General features: G+C 34.8%; 1 long non-coding RNA gene across 6 annotated transcripts in view; it reads right to left on the reverse strand.

Moving 5' to 3' along the window:
* LOC120885696 (uncharacterized) overlaps positions 1-15382 on the reverse strand; it is a 79768-nt gene extending 64386 nt beyond the window's left edge. The window contains exons 1-3 of one of the 6 annotated variants that reach the window (XR_013424014.1): positions 14304-15382; positions 8325-8421; positions 7107-7168 (exon numbers count right to left, since the gene is read on the reverse strand). This is a non-coding gene — a long non-coding RNA (uncharacterized LOC120885696). The remainder of the gene's footprint in view (positions 1-7106; positions 7169-8324; positions 8422-14303) is intronic. The other 5 variants (XR_013424011.1, XR_013424010.1, XR_013424009.1 and 2 more) reach the window with 5 other exon arrangements.
* Positions 15383-16181: the final 799 nt, after the last annotated feature.

Raw genomic sequence — 16181 nt, forward strand, 5'->3', positions numbered from 1 at the left:
TAGGACAATGTCATCTATATCAGTAATGCCCTAAAGAGTAGTAATACATACTTAAAACACTATGCAACTAAACCATTAACAAGATACATAAAGACAAAGCAATCTTTCTTCAGCACCTCTTCTTTGCAGTTAACTTGAGGTGTTTTTAATAGTATTAATTCTAAATTTATGTTCTATATGCTAAATACTCTATATTATTCTACATATTCAGTAGTCTACATATGCTCTGTACTCTGACCCAGTTTATTTTGGTGTTTCCCAAATTTAAGATAGGAAAACAGACTATCGATTTCAATTTCATGGATTTCAATTTGAGTGTTTATGATTTGGCAGAAGCTACTCAACCTCTCTTGAGTTTTAGGATCCTCATTTCTAAAATCAAAATAAAATGGTACATATCTGACATTCTCTGTAAACTCAACAAGACAGTGAAAATAGGATTTCCTACTTAATGCACAGAAATATCCACTTGAACAACTATCCCTGTACAAAAATATCTGTACAAAAAGTAAGGAGACCAGATAAGAGATGACAACACCTGTGTATAGCACAGAAATACTATCATGTGGTGCATGATGACAATGTTTTGGTCAATGACAGGCTACATACACAACAGTGTTCCCATAGATAATAATGGAGTTGAAAAAATTTCTGTTGCTTAGCAATACCCTTGAAAACATTATACCTCAATGTGTTTCTCACATGTTTGTGTGAAGCTTGTGCGAACAAACCTCACATATAAATCATATAAATGTATACCACACATGATTGTCTATAGTACATAATACTTAAAACTAAAAACAAATGACTATGCTACTAGTATATGTAGTTACTATATTGTACTTTTATTATTAGAATATACTCCTTGTGCCTGTAAAAACAAGTTTATCATGAAGTAGTATGCCATGTTATGTCTGTAACAACTTCATACATTTCATGTTTATCATGTCTGTTAATTATATCCAAAGACCACATCAAGTGAATGATCTACACTATCTAGGTTTATGTAACTACACATTATAATGTATGTATAGTGATAAAATCATATAAAAATGTATTTATTAGAATATATTCCTTCTGTTAAGTGATACAAGAATATAAAGAAATAGGTTTTGAATATAGGAAGGACAGATTTATTTTACATCATTATACCTCTCTAACTACAAGCAGCACAGCACTGATAAAAATACACTGCAGGGATGGGCACAGGGGAGTGAATTTGTATTTCCAGTGACTTGGAAGACTGAGGCAGGATAATCACAAGTTTGAGGCCAACCTGAGCTGCTTAGCAAGACCTTGCCTCAAAATAAAATGAATAAACAAAATGACTGGAAATGAATCTTATTGTTAAAAGTGTCCCTGGGAAATACAAACACACAAACCCACCCTCCAGGTGATGGAAGGAGAAGGAAATGAGACCCGGGTTTCATTTCAGAGACAAATACCAATCCTTCCCAGTAAAATGCAGGTCCAGGAAGACTTGCATGGCCCTAAACTTCAGGCTGCTTTGGAATAATGAGCTTTCAGACTTGACTTGATGCCACATTTGATCCCATGGCCATAGCTCCACATCTGCCTAGTATACTTGGTGTATGGGATATTCAGTGCTGAATGGACTCCAGTATCCCCAGATTACCAGCTGTCCCAAATGCCAGACTGATCCAGTGCCAGGTCAACTCCATTGAATTAGGCTATAGGTTTGTCCCAAGGTCAAGACAGCTCTAGTGATCCATACATTGGGCTGGCTTCCATGTCTCCAGACTCCAGGCTTACCAGCCACTGCAGCCCAGATTCATATTACAGACTAGCCCAGAGTCAGCTAGGTGTATATAATGCTGCTTTCAAACCTCCTCTAGGGTCCAAATTAGTGACCCTTACCTCAGATAACATGACATTACCCATGGACTCAAACTTTAAGCCTACACAGTGCCACATTGGTCCCTTGAACCTATTCTCTAAGCCTGCCCCCTTGGTCTCAACTTCCAGCAGACCTATGCACATGTCTGCTCAAGCAGATCCAGAATCCAGGCCCTTACCAATAGATCCTATCCCTTGACTGGCCCCTGCAGACATAGACTCCTGGAACATGTCCATGGAACCAAAGTCCTGGCAAGACTCAGTAGCCTGAGTCTTCACTGACCTAATTTTCACTGACCTGCAGGCCAGAATCCATGTATCCCATACACTTAGCCTGCAGGTGAGCACCAATGTACCCACACCAGCTAATCCCCACAGTCCTAGACTCCAGAATAGGATCCTGTAGCTCTATGTATCAGGATACACTTCACATCTTCATATACACATTTGATTTTATGGTCTCAAACTCCACACCAGACCTAACACCAGGTTGACCCAGGATCCATGTCAGTCCCCAGGGACCAACCAGTTAAACCTCCTCATACTTGGGTCTCAGGACCACCTCTGCATACTCACATTCCAGGCCAGTCCTTGTGGATCCTAATCCTAGGCCCATGCCTATGGACTTAGGCTACAGGTCCATTCCCATGTCATGCCCCTTCAAATTAAGGCCCAAGGACTACACTAGCACCAGGTCAATCCCCATGAACCAAATTTACAGGCCAGTCCTGAAAATACACATTCATTCCCACCCCCCACAGATTCAGTCAACAGTTTTAATTTAGTGCTGCAGGTTTCAGGCCTAATTCTACCAATTCAGACACCAGGCCAGCATCCCATAGGAATCTGACATAAGCCAAAAGTTGACCATGCTAGATATCTTACCAAGAACTTCTGAATGGGTCAATTAGAGAGGACCTTTCCAAGATAAGGTCATTCTTAAAACAAGTTTCTATTTCTTCAAATGGGCAGATATAAAAATAGAGAAAAAATACATATAAATGAGGAGTTTCCATTTTTAATTAACTACCATGACATTCAATTTTGCAGAAAATGGATAATTTTGATGAATAACAAGAAGAACACATTCTGAATATGTAGGGGATTTTCAGAAGAAGTTCATATGGATAATACAGTTCTATAAAGTCTTTGAGGCTGATATGTTTAAATATTGGGGCTCTTGACCATTTTTGTATAAACTGCTAAATTTGCAGTTACTCAATATTGTACAGAATGTTTGGAATAAAGTCTTCCTTCCATTTCTGAATGGTAGAAATTTTTAAAGGAACATGATAAAATATCAATAAACATTTGCTTATGAAGTAGTTTTTAGATTAATAAATACATTTTTTGGGATATAATTAATAATTATTTTAATATAAAATAGACAGAAAATAAATAACATGATTCTTTAAAAAATACATTAAATATTTTTGAGGGATATTATACATCATATTTTTCAAATTTCACATTTTTGACACTATTAGTGTCTTCATAAAAATTTCATAGTGGGTAGTATGTCAGAGGTATAATTTTGCTGTATTATATGTTCTATTAAATACAGGGTTAATGGACCACCTAAGTTCAAAATATTATTTTGTATATTAGTAAAAATATTAGTCTATCACCATAATTGTTATATACTACAAGGCTTGCCTTTGCATAGCTACAATATCAACATGCAGATAATCCTGTTACATTTTAATAGAATACTGTCTGTCTCTAACAAAATTTTCCTAGGATATTAAAAAAAAAATTTCACATTTTGTTTTGTTTAATGAAATTATGGCTTGTTACTGAGTTAAATACTCAGGGAAATTTTTAAGAGCAAAAGATCCCCTTTTCCTTAAAATCTCTTACACTCAAAGTGGGTTTGTATTCTCTTTAAGTCCTTCATTAATAAAGTAATAATGAAATTTAGGCCATTTTCTAATGTATATTTATTCAAGGTCATTTCTATAAAATAAAATATATTGATAAATTGATATATTTCTCCTTTGTAATTTCATTTTAACTTATATCTTAATTATAAGAACTTAATATACTAGACTTGTGTGTACAGTATGGTTTCCATAATCAACATTAAAATAATTAGTTAGATTTAGCTTATTGAATGCATTTTTCCAATATTAATCAATATTTTTTTATATTTTTGTAAAAATTTTTATCTCCTCAGACTAAATTTAGACTATATTATTCAAAATAAAATTTTTTCAGTCATACATGTGGCTTTGTTGAAAATACTGATATATTTTATCACACTTGCTCAAAAACATGTGGCACCATGCACTTTTCTAGCCATAACACAGAAACTGTTTCACTCATTGATTATAATCATAATTTAAGAATGGTTTCAACTTCATCAAGAAAATGAAAGTTTACTGTGGTTTTTAAGTTTTCATATCTCTGAGTACCAGGATTTTGTATGTTAATTTTATGCCATTTTAAATATATGTGTATATCCTATTTATTTGGACAGCAAAATTAGTGTGCAGCATTTTGCACCTAAAAATAAAATTCCAATGTGTTTTAATTCTATTTAGCATTCTATTTAAAGTAGCAGCCTATTTCTCTATTATAATTTATACTTCATATATTTAATATACTTAATTTGCAAGAAAAAATAAATAACCAACAAGCAATTGAATATCTTGAGAATTCAAGGTTAGAATTATATTGGTAAAGGGATTTATCTATTTTGTTTCACACATGAGCTATTATATAAGATCATAGAACAGCAAATTTGTTATTTAAGTCGCTACATGGATAGATCCAATTTTATCTACTAGATACTCAAATCATATTGAGTCTATGAAAACAATAGATTGGTTACTTATTATACTATTCTGTCTCATTTCTTTTTCCTACACTGCTAACAAATTTGGAGGAATACATTAGGATTAATAAATTAGTCTTAAATCTCCTAGGGTCTTTTTTTGGTGATTTTAATTCCCAAGTAAAATGAGTATAATTAGTAGACCTAATTTTCTTGTTTCAAACATGTTTTCATTGTAAGTGTTTCTCAATGGAAAACACTAAATGTTCAATATTGGAAAATATCACCTGTCTAGAGAAAGTTGCAGTTTATTTCAAGCCTATAAAAAGACAAATTTTGTTGTAAGTTTTCCTAGCTGGTCACAATCAATTTGTAACTAGTGGGCTAGTACATTTTGTTAGGAGCTTGATTATAATGCTACCTAACTCTACTTCAGTAAAATATTTATGGAAATAGATATGTGAAATGTAATAATCTCTCTAGAATTTAAATAAATGAAATGATACAAGAAATAGCAGCAAATAAAAATGTATTTTCAGTATACATGCATATGAAATAACACTTCATAGCTTCTGAACATCATTTAGAGTAATGAGGTGGCTTACATGATTTAAGCCTTAGAGATATTTTTATTTTTTTGAATAAGTTAATTAGTTTCTATTAGTTAGATAATGCATCATGATCTAGTATCATAAGAAAAAAATTTTGTAAATGCATAGAATTTGTTTAAGCTCTAGATATGATCTGTATATGAATTTATGAGTATGGTGGCTTATATATATTCCAAATATAACTTAGATAATTATCCACTTTTAACAATATAATTGTCATAATATGTGTTTTAAATTATATATAAATAAAATAATACCTTCAGTTTTCTTACTATTGTAGAAGAAGAACTTTATCTTCCAATACAGATGAAAATAACCCTATATAATAGGGTTTTTATGATTTTCTTTATATTAGACTTTAATTTTATGTGGCTTAAATACATAATTTCTTTTTTTAGTTATGTACACAAGTTCACTGGATTAATCAATCATCAAAAATATTGCCTAGTCAAATTCAGAATATATACATTTGCATACATGGATTTTAATATATTTTATAATTTTCCTTGATAGAAAATAAAAACAATCCTATTTTATCTTAGAGTCTAAAATATGTATAAGTTTCCAGATGGGGAAAGTCTTCTGAATATTTGTATGAGGAAAAAAGTAATATCATCAAATCCACATTAGTGAAATGTACAAGCCAGACATTTAAAATTCAATGAAATACACTACCTTAACAACAAAGGAAACCAAGGAATTATTCAGTCTATAACACATTCAGCTAATACTTAGCTCTGGTCATAAGTCAGCCCTTTTATTTTCTTTTCAATCATGAAATAAATTGTGACATACAAGGTGTTGCTGTATCAAAGATGGAAAAGACAAAAGGACGATAATTTTTAAAAACAAGTATGTATATTAATTGGTTTTATTTTGGACTGTATTCTCTTATTTTTATTTTTGTTTTTTTTGGGGGGTGGGAAATGTGCATTTTATGGGCAAAAGCATTTTGATAGTAGGATGATTCTATTTTCACCAGTATGTTCTATCACCAAGTTAGAATTATGAACAACTTTATAAAAACAAACTTAAAGTCACCTATGAAAAAGCCACTTACAATTCATATTTAAGCCCACATTCTTGTCTCCATTCAACACCACCCATGGAAGAAAAAAGCAAAAACCCTACTGAGCTAGTTCACTCTGACGCCAGTGCCTCTCTGCCCAGGGCTTCTGGCTCTGCCACTGTCTTTCCTCACCTTGGCTTCACATTTCTTCTCAACTAAGCAAAGTTTTAAATCAGACCATAGGTTGGGGAGCTGCCAAGTCAGCTGCATGCTACAAGGCAATCTGCCCCACTGTGTCACAGAATTATTCATTTCTGAATAGCTCATTATATTTCCTCTATATTAGCAAGATTTAAAGGTGACCTAAAACAAACTAACAAACTCATCCTGTATAAAGGTTAGGCCAAATCCAAATGCAGACTATTAACTAATGGGGTAAACACACTGCTACCTTAAAAGTTTTATTCCTTACTTAAAACCTATATATTCCTGCCATCTAACTAGTTTTCTAGTTATAAGCTACCTAGTTGTAACATAACTGCTACCTATTACAGAATGAAATAAGATCTGGTATTACAGTACTTTCTCTTCCCCACATCAGACAAGGATATAGTTTTTGCTTAATATCAGGTTTCCCAACTGAGAAAAGAAGGGAATGTGGCTTGATTCTATGTAGGGTCCAGTGTAATTTAGTTTGTTTTTCTGTAGGAGTGACCTCTTCTCTAAGAAACATTGTCATCAGCAGTTTCACTAAAGGCATATTAGAACTCCCTGATTACACTTTTTATTATGTTTGCTAATTTTTCCTCACCATTTAACCCATGGAGCACCCCTGTCCAGTTAACATACTCACCAGGATAAGGATAGATTTTTCATCTTCTAACTTCTAGTTGGCATTCATAGTTGGTGTTCTTTCTATTAAAGAGGACAGGGTATTTTTTTAAAAGTCATCAATAATATTTCTCCTAAAGCACAGTGTGAAAACTCCCAAATGTATCTCAATGAGATTAGAAAATTCACACAAAAAACTACCCTCAATTATATTAACTTTCTTGGTAGTTTTTTAATCCTTACATAATGTTCAGTTAATATTAGATAAATTTATGCAAATATTAACATAATCCTATGATGGCCCATTTAAATGGCTCATTCATAAAAATAACTCATACACATTAAACATTAATAGAGTTGGTAACACTTAAATATATATTTAAATGAATCACACTTTTTTTACATAATTAATCTGAGTTAAAGTGAAAGTAAAGCAAAGAGAGAGAAACATTTTTCTTAATGTTTCTAAACATTAAAAATAAATAATAATATACATTTAAAATTATAATTATCTTCCCATATTTAAAAATAATTAGCAAAACTTTCTTAAATATATAGCATAAATATGATTAAATTGCTTTGTAAATCTTTGGAAACATTGTGAGATTATATTTTATAAAAAAATAAGTTTGTGAATCCAAAAAATTTTAGAAAATGCCTATTTCAACAAAAAACTGTGGCTTTCAGTGCTTCTATGTTGAAAGTGGAGCAAAACTCTCTCTACACTTGAAACATAATAGTATACAAAATACTGCTTTTAGCTGAAAGAGAGTCAGCAGCATTGAATCAGGCTGGGTCCCGCTTAGTTCATTTGCTCCCATAGGATTCTCTGTAGGAGAAAACTCCATGAAAAACACTGCAGGTAACTCTGACCCACATTCTCATACTTTTTTTCAAATTGAAGCTTACTTGCCATTACTGTACTGGTATCTTATTTGGTCACTGAATCACTCATGAACAAGCTTTGGTTCTAAATAAATTTATTTGCTCGTCCATATCTGATGTGAATGTATATTACATACATTGAAATACCCTATACTGAATAGACCTGAGTAGTATGGAATACAAAACCAAATAATGGACTTAAAATTGTTTCTCTGTTTACCAAATGTCCACCTGGAGGGAGTGCACTGTTTAACTGATTCTCCATCAATTCAACCCTCTACTTCGGAGCACTTTTGTTAAATCAATTATAAAAATTCACTTTACATTTGGGTTCATTAGTTTATTAACTGCCTACCAGAAAAGTGAAACTCTTCGGCAGGCATCCTGTATGCAGTTTTCTGTAATCCTCTTGATAGAGTCTGTCTTTGTATTTCAGTAAAAATTTTCAAGATCTGATAAAAATAAATAGGGAATCTGAAATAATTATATAAATGGAGTAAAATTTCAAAGATTTCTGAAAATCTGTCTTTGATAAAATACTTTTATTAGGATGAGTTTAAGACACACTAACATTCATAATTGGGTTCAATTTGGAACCTGTTCATTGAGAATTTGCTATGTAGATATTATTCACTTAGGGGCTTTGAGAATTGAAAAAAATGGTAAGACTAGGAACAATTAGGAGCTAATGATAAATAGGAGTTAATCAGTTTCTAGGTGGTCTATTGAGGGTTGGATAGGATTAGGGAAATCTACCTCCTATCAAGAGCATGGCTAGAGTGAAGACAAGAAATAAAGTGTATATATTTGTAAAGGTAATTTGACACTATTCAATTATAGGAAATAATGATTCTAATACTACAAATACAAAATAATATAATAATAAATTATAATGGTTATAGATGTGTAAGTTTACACCAGGTAAATTAGAAACACAGCAGAAGTGAGAATATAGTTCCAAACCAGAAGATGGATTTTGCAACTTGTTAATCTAGCACTCTGTCTGAATAAAATGTTCTTTTATTATCCAAAGGAAAAAAAATGTATCCAGATATACTCTTCCTGTGAAAATCTTTGTGCTTTTCTTTTATTATGCAGTCTAGTTATCTGAAATTAGTTGAGAAGCAAGACACAGAATGTTAATTAGCACTAAGCTCACATTCACTATAACTGATAATTTAGTATTTTTGGCCACACACATTTTCTATTTAATTTTCACAAGAGACATAAAAGGCAGCTCATCAATATATGCTTTGCACAGTACAGTGCTGGTGATCCAAACACTAAATTGTTTGTGGCATCTGACTGGTTCTTGATGATAAGATTAATTTATAATTTTAAAATGAGCCACTTATTCAGTCCTAATGTACTGTTTGCTAAAACTTTCAGGAGTTATTTTTGAATATCTGATGTTCTCTCCATTTCCAGCCATGACCATCATAACTTATCTTCACAATTCCCCCAGGATTCTATAGCTCTTTGGTCATACAGACTTTCAAATTAAAATCTATTAGTATGTAAAATCTCTTAGAATCTCTGCTCTCTACAGAAACCTGTACTATGATTTGAAAGGTGAGTGTAAAGTATGATATATTTATTCACCAGTCTTTGGTGAGCTGTTCTTCAATCATTTCCATGAACCATTTGCATAACAATCAGCCTCTATTTTTTAAAGTTAGAACCACATGGCTTTCACCTAGGGAAAACTTTAGTATTAGTATTGCTTTGAACTGATTTTAATTCTATCTATATGGTCAAGTTGCCACACAAACTGAAAGAAAAATGGAAAATACAGGCTTAACGATTCCTAAAAGGCCACTCTTTTAAAAAATTGTTTTGTAGTTGTATATGGAAAGGATGCCTTTATTTTATTTGTACATGGTGCTAAGGATCAAACCCAGTGCCTCACACTTGCTAGGCAAGCGCTCTGCCACTGAGCTATAGCCCCAGACCTAAATGGCCACTCTTTAGTCAAAGATGTGGTGGTGAAAGAATGAGGATATTCATGATATAGAAAATGTTCACTCATGATCAGAAAATATTCCCAAATACTGCAGAGAAGTAATCATGAAAGCAAACATCAATCCCAGAACAACATTAAAATTACAGAGGGGGTTAATAAACTATGTTTTTACTTGTTGATGTCAATAATATGGCAAAATATGACCCTTTTGCTATAGCTTTCCACTTACTAAATTACATGTCAATGTTTTTATTGCTTTGGAATCATCTATGATCTTCTGTAAGTTAGGGGCCATTGTAAGACACAAACATGGAAGAGCTCAGATTATTTCTAATGACACCAGATTTTCACATCAGTGACTCAGAAAATATGACTAATATTGCAATGAATGGCAAAAGAATTTCTTTCACAAGCATTGAAAGTCCATATAAATTACCAAATTATTCTCAGACTGATATATCATTTCATCAATCTTGTATTTATGTGCATCTGAATCAATTACTATATGTCAACACCACATTTCATATAATAAAACTTGAAATTATCTTCTAATGGAAAGTAGAAATGATAGCAGCTCTCAGAGTCTCAACCATTTGGTTTTCTAAACACTTATTACTAAGAAATTTATGAGCCAGGAGAGGGCAGTTCAAAAACAAAGAGGAGAGGTACTACAAAACACTTTCAGCAAATGGTAGGTTAGCACACTGAAATAGCTTAAAATTTACTGAATTCTGTGCACCCATTTTTATTAGAGCAACAAAATGAAGTGGATAAAATCTACCACTTAGGCATATATTATCATGCTTTCAGAGCACAGTAATATTCCAAAATCATGAAATGCAACAAGCAAGTGTTCATGAGAGATTTAGACTTTAAGCAGAAGGAAAAAAAAATTATTTGTTCTGTGAATTTTCTGATAAACAAAGTAACTTCCTTGTGCATTCTGTTTAAATAGAGGTGTATGGTACAACTTCTATAACAGGATTGTTAGGATCAGAGGAGTATATGCCTACCATATACTAATTTCTCAAACAAACATTTTTTTCCTTGAAAAAAATCATATATAATTTTTCTTCTCTATCCTGTATGTTAGTCATAGTAGATACAGCATCCAAGTGTATCCAGTACCAGTATCTTGGATGGTTCCATGGCACCAGGGTCGAGTTATGCTTCAGTGTACCCAGGTCTAGTCTTATCATGGTAGTCCTCAATGTCAGGCTGAACTACATAGACTGAGGCTCATACACCATCCCTATAGATCCAGGCTCCTGGAACACTCCCAAATTCTGGCTCAAGTCTTATCCCAGTGGTATAGGCCCTGGAAAAACTCAGTTCTAAGTCAACTTCTATGGATCCAGACTTCAGACTCTAACATGAAATTCTAGACCAATTTCTATGGACCTAGCCTCCCAGCCAATTCTCATAGACCCAGGCTCCAGATCCTTCTATGGAGATCCAGGCAATAAGTCCACCCCCCAGGACCTACAGTCTAGGCCTACCCTTTGCTAACCAAATGATGAGGGAAGCCTATTTAAGAACTCCAGCAACAAGGCATCTCCCACCAACTCCCCTGACAACCGACAGCCTGCCAGAATCTCTGCACATGCTACAGGTCTTTTTCAGGCAAAGTCAGTCTGCAAAGATTGAAATAACCTTCTCCTTCAAATACACAGACATTCTATTAATGAACTAAGAAACATGAAAAATTAAAGTACTTTCCCACCCCAAAACACAAAAGTCTCAAAGTGGTTGACTCAAAAGGAATAGAGATATGCGACCTAACAAAGAATTAAAAACAATCATTTTAAAGAAACTTAGTGAACTTCAAAAAATTACTGGAATACAATAACAATTAAATGAAATTACAGAAATGATAAATGATTAAAATAGAATTTTAACAGAAAGACCCAAATTTTTAAAAATAAAAAAAGCTTAGATATGAAAAATACAATGAATTCAATGAAAATATAGTAGAAAAATCAATACCAGAATTGATAAAGAAAAAGAATTTGTGAACTAAAAGGTTATTTAGGGATGGGGATATAGCTCATTTAATAGAGTACTTGCCATGCACAAGGCCTAGGTTCAATCTGTAGCAATACCGAGAGAGAAAGAAAGAGAGAGAGAGAGAGAGAGAGAGAGAGAGAGAGAGAGAGAGAGAGAGAGAGATGAATACAATAGAGGAAAGTTTATGGAAGTTATTGGAAAGTATTAAAAGTGAATATTTTAATTAGAGGAGTTTGTGAAGCAGAAGAGACAGAAAAGGCAGAGCCGTTATTTAAAAAAAAATAGCATGAGAGTATTTTCCAAATATGGATAAAACATCTAGGTACAGGAGGGTCAAAGTTGTCAATCACATTTAATTCAAATAGGACACCAAGACATTATTAGAAAACTGTAAAAAAAATTAAAAATTAAAAAAAAACCCCAAGCACAAAGGGAAGATTCTCAAAGAGAAAAGAAGCAAATAACACACAACGATTATCAGTAAGACTTCTCAGCATAGACCTTACAGGCCAGGAGAGAGTAATATGATGAATTCAAAGAACTGAAGGGAAAAAAGAATCTCAAACAAGAGTACAGTGCCAAATAAAAATGTTCTTTAGAAATGATTAGATAAAGACTTTCTTGAACAAGCCAAACAAAGTTCAACAATTATGTCCAACAGTTGGCAAACTATAGAAAGGCAAATTTAATGTCAACATGATGGTCATCATGAGAGAAAATTTTACTCACATAAAATTTGTAATTTTTTACATCTATAGACAATTTACACTGTATTAATAAGCATAGTCAGATATAATCATATTTTATTTATGGAATTCAAAATTTAAAAACTGTAAAATATTTTCAATGATACTGTAGGACAAAATAAGACTTATTACACTAAGGGTATTTCTTTATTAATAGGTATATAATTAAAATCATTTATTATCTTTTGAGCAATGGGAAGAAAATCTGTATTATGAAATCACAAACCAAAAGAGACCTCAAGTTGGTCTAGTAATATAAAAGAAAATGAACCTCAAAACCAAAACTACTATGTGAGATATAAGGCAGATTACCTGAGGAAGAGAACAATTCCATAAGTCTTAAAAATCCTAAATTTTTATGTTCTCCCAAAAGTTAAAGTACGTGAACACATGAAATGTTAGATCTATAAGCAAAATACTTAAACTCAATGACAAAAATGAAGTTTCCAATAGCAATTGTTCAATAATTAATAAAAAAGCTACACAGAAATTCAACAATTCATAGATGATAATCCTTACAAAATCATCAGAGAACCAAACTAATTAACATTTACAGAACAAAATCCCATCACCAAAAAAAGAGCACTTCTCAAATGCACTCAGAATATTCAACAATCTAGACCACAGGTAAAACAAACATCAAAATGTATCATTGTTGATATTGTGCAAAGCATATGTTCAATATCAATGGGGCTGGGGTAAATAGCTCAGTGGTACAGTACTCAGTTGCATACTTAAAGCACTGGGTCCATTCCTGGGCAACACCCATACACATCCCAACATATACACACACACACACACACACACACACACACACCAGAAAGAGACAGATAATGTATAACATCCCTAATATTTGGCAATCAAATAGCATAACTCTAAATAATCCATGAGTCAAAGATACAAATAGAATTTTTAAAAACTTAGACTACATAGATCTAAGTAAAATCATATAGTGTTGAGAAGAACATGTGTAGCATTGAATGTTTCTATTAGAACCAAAAGAGTTTTAAAATAATTAACCTGAGCATTGACATTGAAAAAAAGAAAAATTTCAATCTGTGTCAAAATATAACAAATATTAAACTCGGAATCAGTAAAATAAGATAAAAGAAAATGGATTAAAAAATTCAATATGAATCTGGATATTTAAAAAGAAACATAATTGTTAAATTTCTAACCATACTAATTGAAGAGGGGGGCAAAAATTGTTAGTATCAGGAATAAAAGAAGAGGCACCTTCAATGCCCCCATGCATATTAACAAGGAAATAATATAATACTACATAACTCTTGATCCCCAAATTTGACAATTTATGTAAAACAGATAAATTCCTGGAAATAGATTTTCTATTAGTTATTTGAAATGAAATGGAATCTTGAACTGGCAACTCTTCTTCCTAGGCCTAATAATTGGGATTATAGTTATGTGATCACAAATCATGTGTCACCATGTATTGCCTGTGTCTAATTTTTAAATTAATTTCTTATTTTGAATAAATAAAGTGTGAAGTTATATACATATATGTGTGTGTGTGTGTGTGTGTGTGTGTGTGTGTGTGTGCGTCTGTGTAAAGAAAATTTAATCAATTTGTTTAATATGTATGAATAAGTACACATACCTTATTAAAAGGTCCCCATAGTGAAAGCAGAGTTTTACACTTGTACTGGCGGGTGGGTTCCTCAGAAGCAGCAAGCCTCTACAGCCAAGCAGCTCTGGGTACCCATGTTCCAGCAGATTGCAGCAGCTCACCACCAATCTTCTCCAGGTTACAGGTGTTCGGAATCCAAGACAGGAAGTCCAGCCTCTAAGACACTAGAGCAACTAACCACAGAACTTTGCGGAGGTCAATGCCATTGGTTCACGTTTATGCTAATAAGGGTTTGGAAAAAGTTGCAACACTATTGGTCCAAATTTATGAAGGTTCCGTGACACCACGCCCCCTGAGGGGAAAACGGAAGTGAGAGCACCTGAGCTGACCAATAGCGTCGTCTATTGCCAAAGGACCATTAGCTCAGAGGCCATCATTTCCTTGCAGCGTCTAGAGCGTGGGAGCCACCACAGGAGTAGGGGCAGGAGCCAGCTTCATCGCGTGGGAGCCGCTGGAGCCGCAGGACCAGAGCTGCTGTTGCAGAAGCCCCCAAGGCCTCCGCCAACGCTGCTACCGCAGCCAACCCCCTGGTGCCCAGAGCCAATGTTGATGCCTCCACCAGAGCACAGTAAGGGCCAGAGCGCGGGAGGAAACACTGCTACTGTCTCCCTCTTCTGGACACCAGAGCCACCTGCCGCCGCCGCCATGTGCAGAGCACAAGAGCCAAAGCCGCCATCGCCCTTCTCAGCGATTAAGGAGCCCCCGCCGGCATCACCCAATCGCTGGAGCCACGACACCACTGTCTTGGACTCCAGGAACAGGAGCCGCTGCCAGAGCACAGGAGCCACTGATCGCTGGAGCCACGGCCGCCTCCGTGAGTTCAGAGTTGCCCAGGACAGGACCCAAGCCAAAAGGACGCTGCGCAAGGCTTGGCCATGGCTCCCGCAGGTTAGGCGGCGGGAAGGACAGCCTCCGTCACTCCCACCGCGAGTTCACCTGCGCATTCCTGGCTGCTCCCCCAGGGGCAGAAACCCAGCAGAAGATGTGGAGCACCTTGAAGAAGAAGGTACTGGGACCCACTCGGGGAGGGTGCAGGCTCTTTGGGTGAGGTGCAGCGGCTTTTCTAGAGGTGCTCCTTGGCAGCAGGAGCCGCCACTTTAGAGGGCAGCTCATCTATTGGAGGCTTCTACCTCTACAGGGCTGGAGGTGTGGCCTGCGAGTTTGTGGTTTGTGGGATAGAGGCAAAGGGATATCGCTGATGTCGGTAAGCTGTGTTAAGGGGCACCTTAAAGTGTCTGGGTGGAGGAACAGGTGTGTGGGTCTCAGTGAGGGGATCTTAAAAGAGAGACAAACTCCTGGGGACAGGCAGGCCTGTTGGGGGGGGTGATGTTGAAAGGGGTTTCCAAAAGGGTCCTACCCTGCTGCGGCAATGGAAGAGGTTCAGTTTGGGGACATAAAGACTCCCTCAGGCACCTCCACATACTCAGTCCTTGGAGCAACCTCCAGGAGCCAAGAGGCCCCCCTCCCTGAGAGTTCCAGGTCAGACTCTGTGGACTGCTCTCTTGGCAGGCAGGGTCTTCTCATCCCTATGTAACCACACAGGAGGATGACAGATAGGCTTCTGCTGCTCCTCTGCCTTTTCACTCTCCTTAGGCCCACCTGGAGCTTATTGGTGTTCAAAAAAACAATTTGAAAAATGACTTGAAAGAATATCCATTTTTTTCTTAGAACTATAAATGTCTAGTATGTATTAAACATTAGCTTTTGTGCTAGAAAATCAGTTGTTTAATTGTGGAAACAGTATACCACAAGTGTGTATATTTTATTTAGCAAGTAAAAGTTTAATTGATAATCATGCAGTGAAAATAAAAACAATGATAATATCAAAATCATCCAGTTTCATTGGTA

The sequence above is a fragment of the Ictidomys tridecemlineatus genome, chromosome 7, assembly GCF_052094955.1.
Source record: "Ictidomys tridecemlineatus isolate mIctTri1 chromosome 7, mIctTri1.hap1, whole genome shotgun sequence".
Lineage (NCBI taxonomy): Eukaryota > Metazoa > Chordata > Mammalia > Rodentia > Sciuridae > Ictidomys > Ictidomys tridecemlineatus.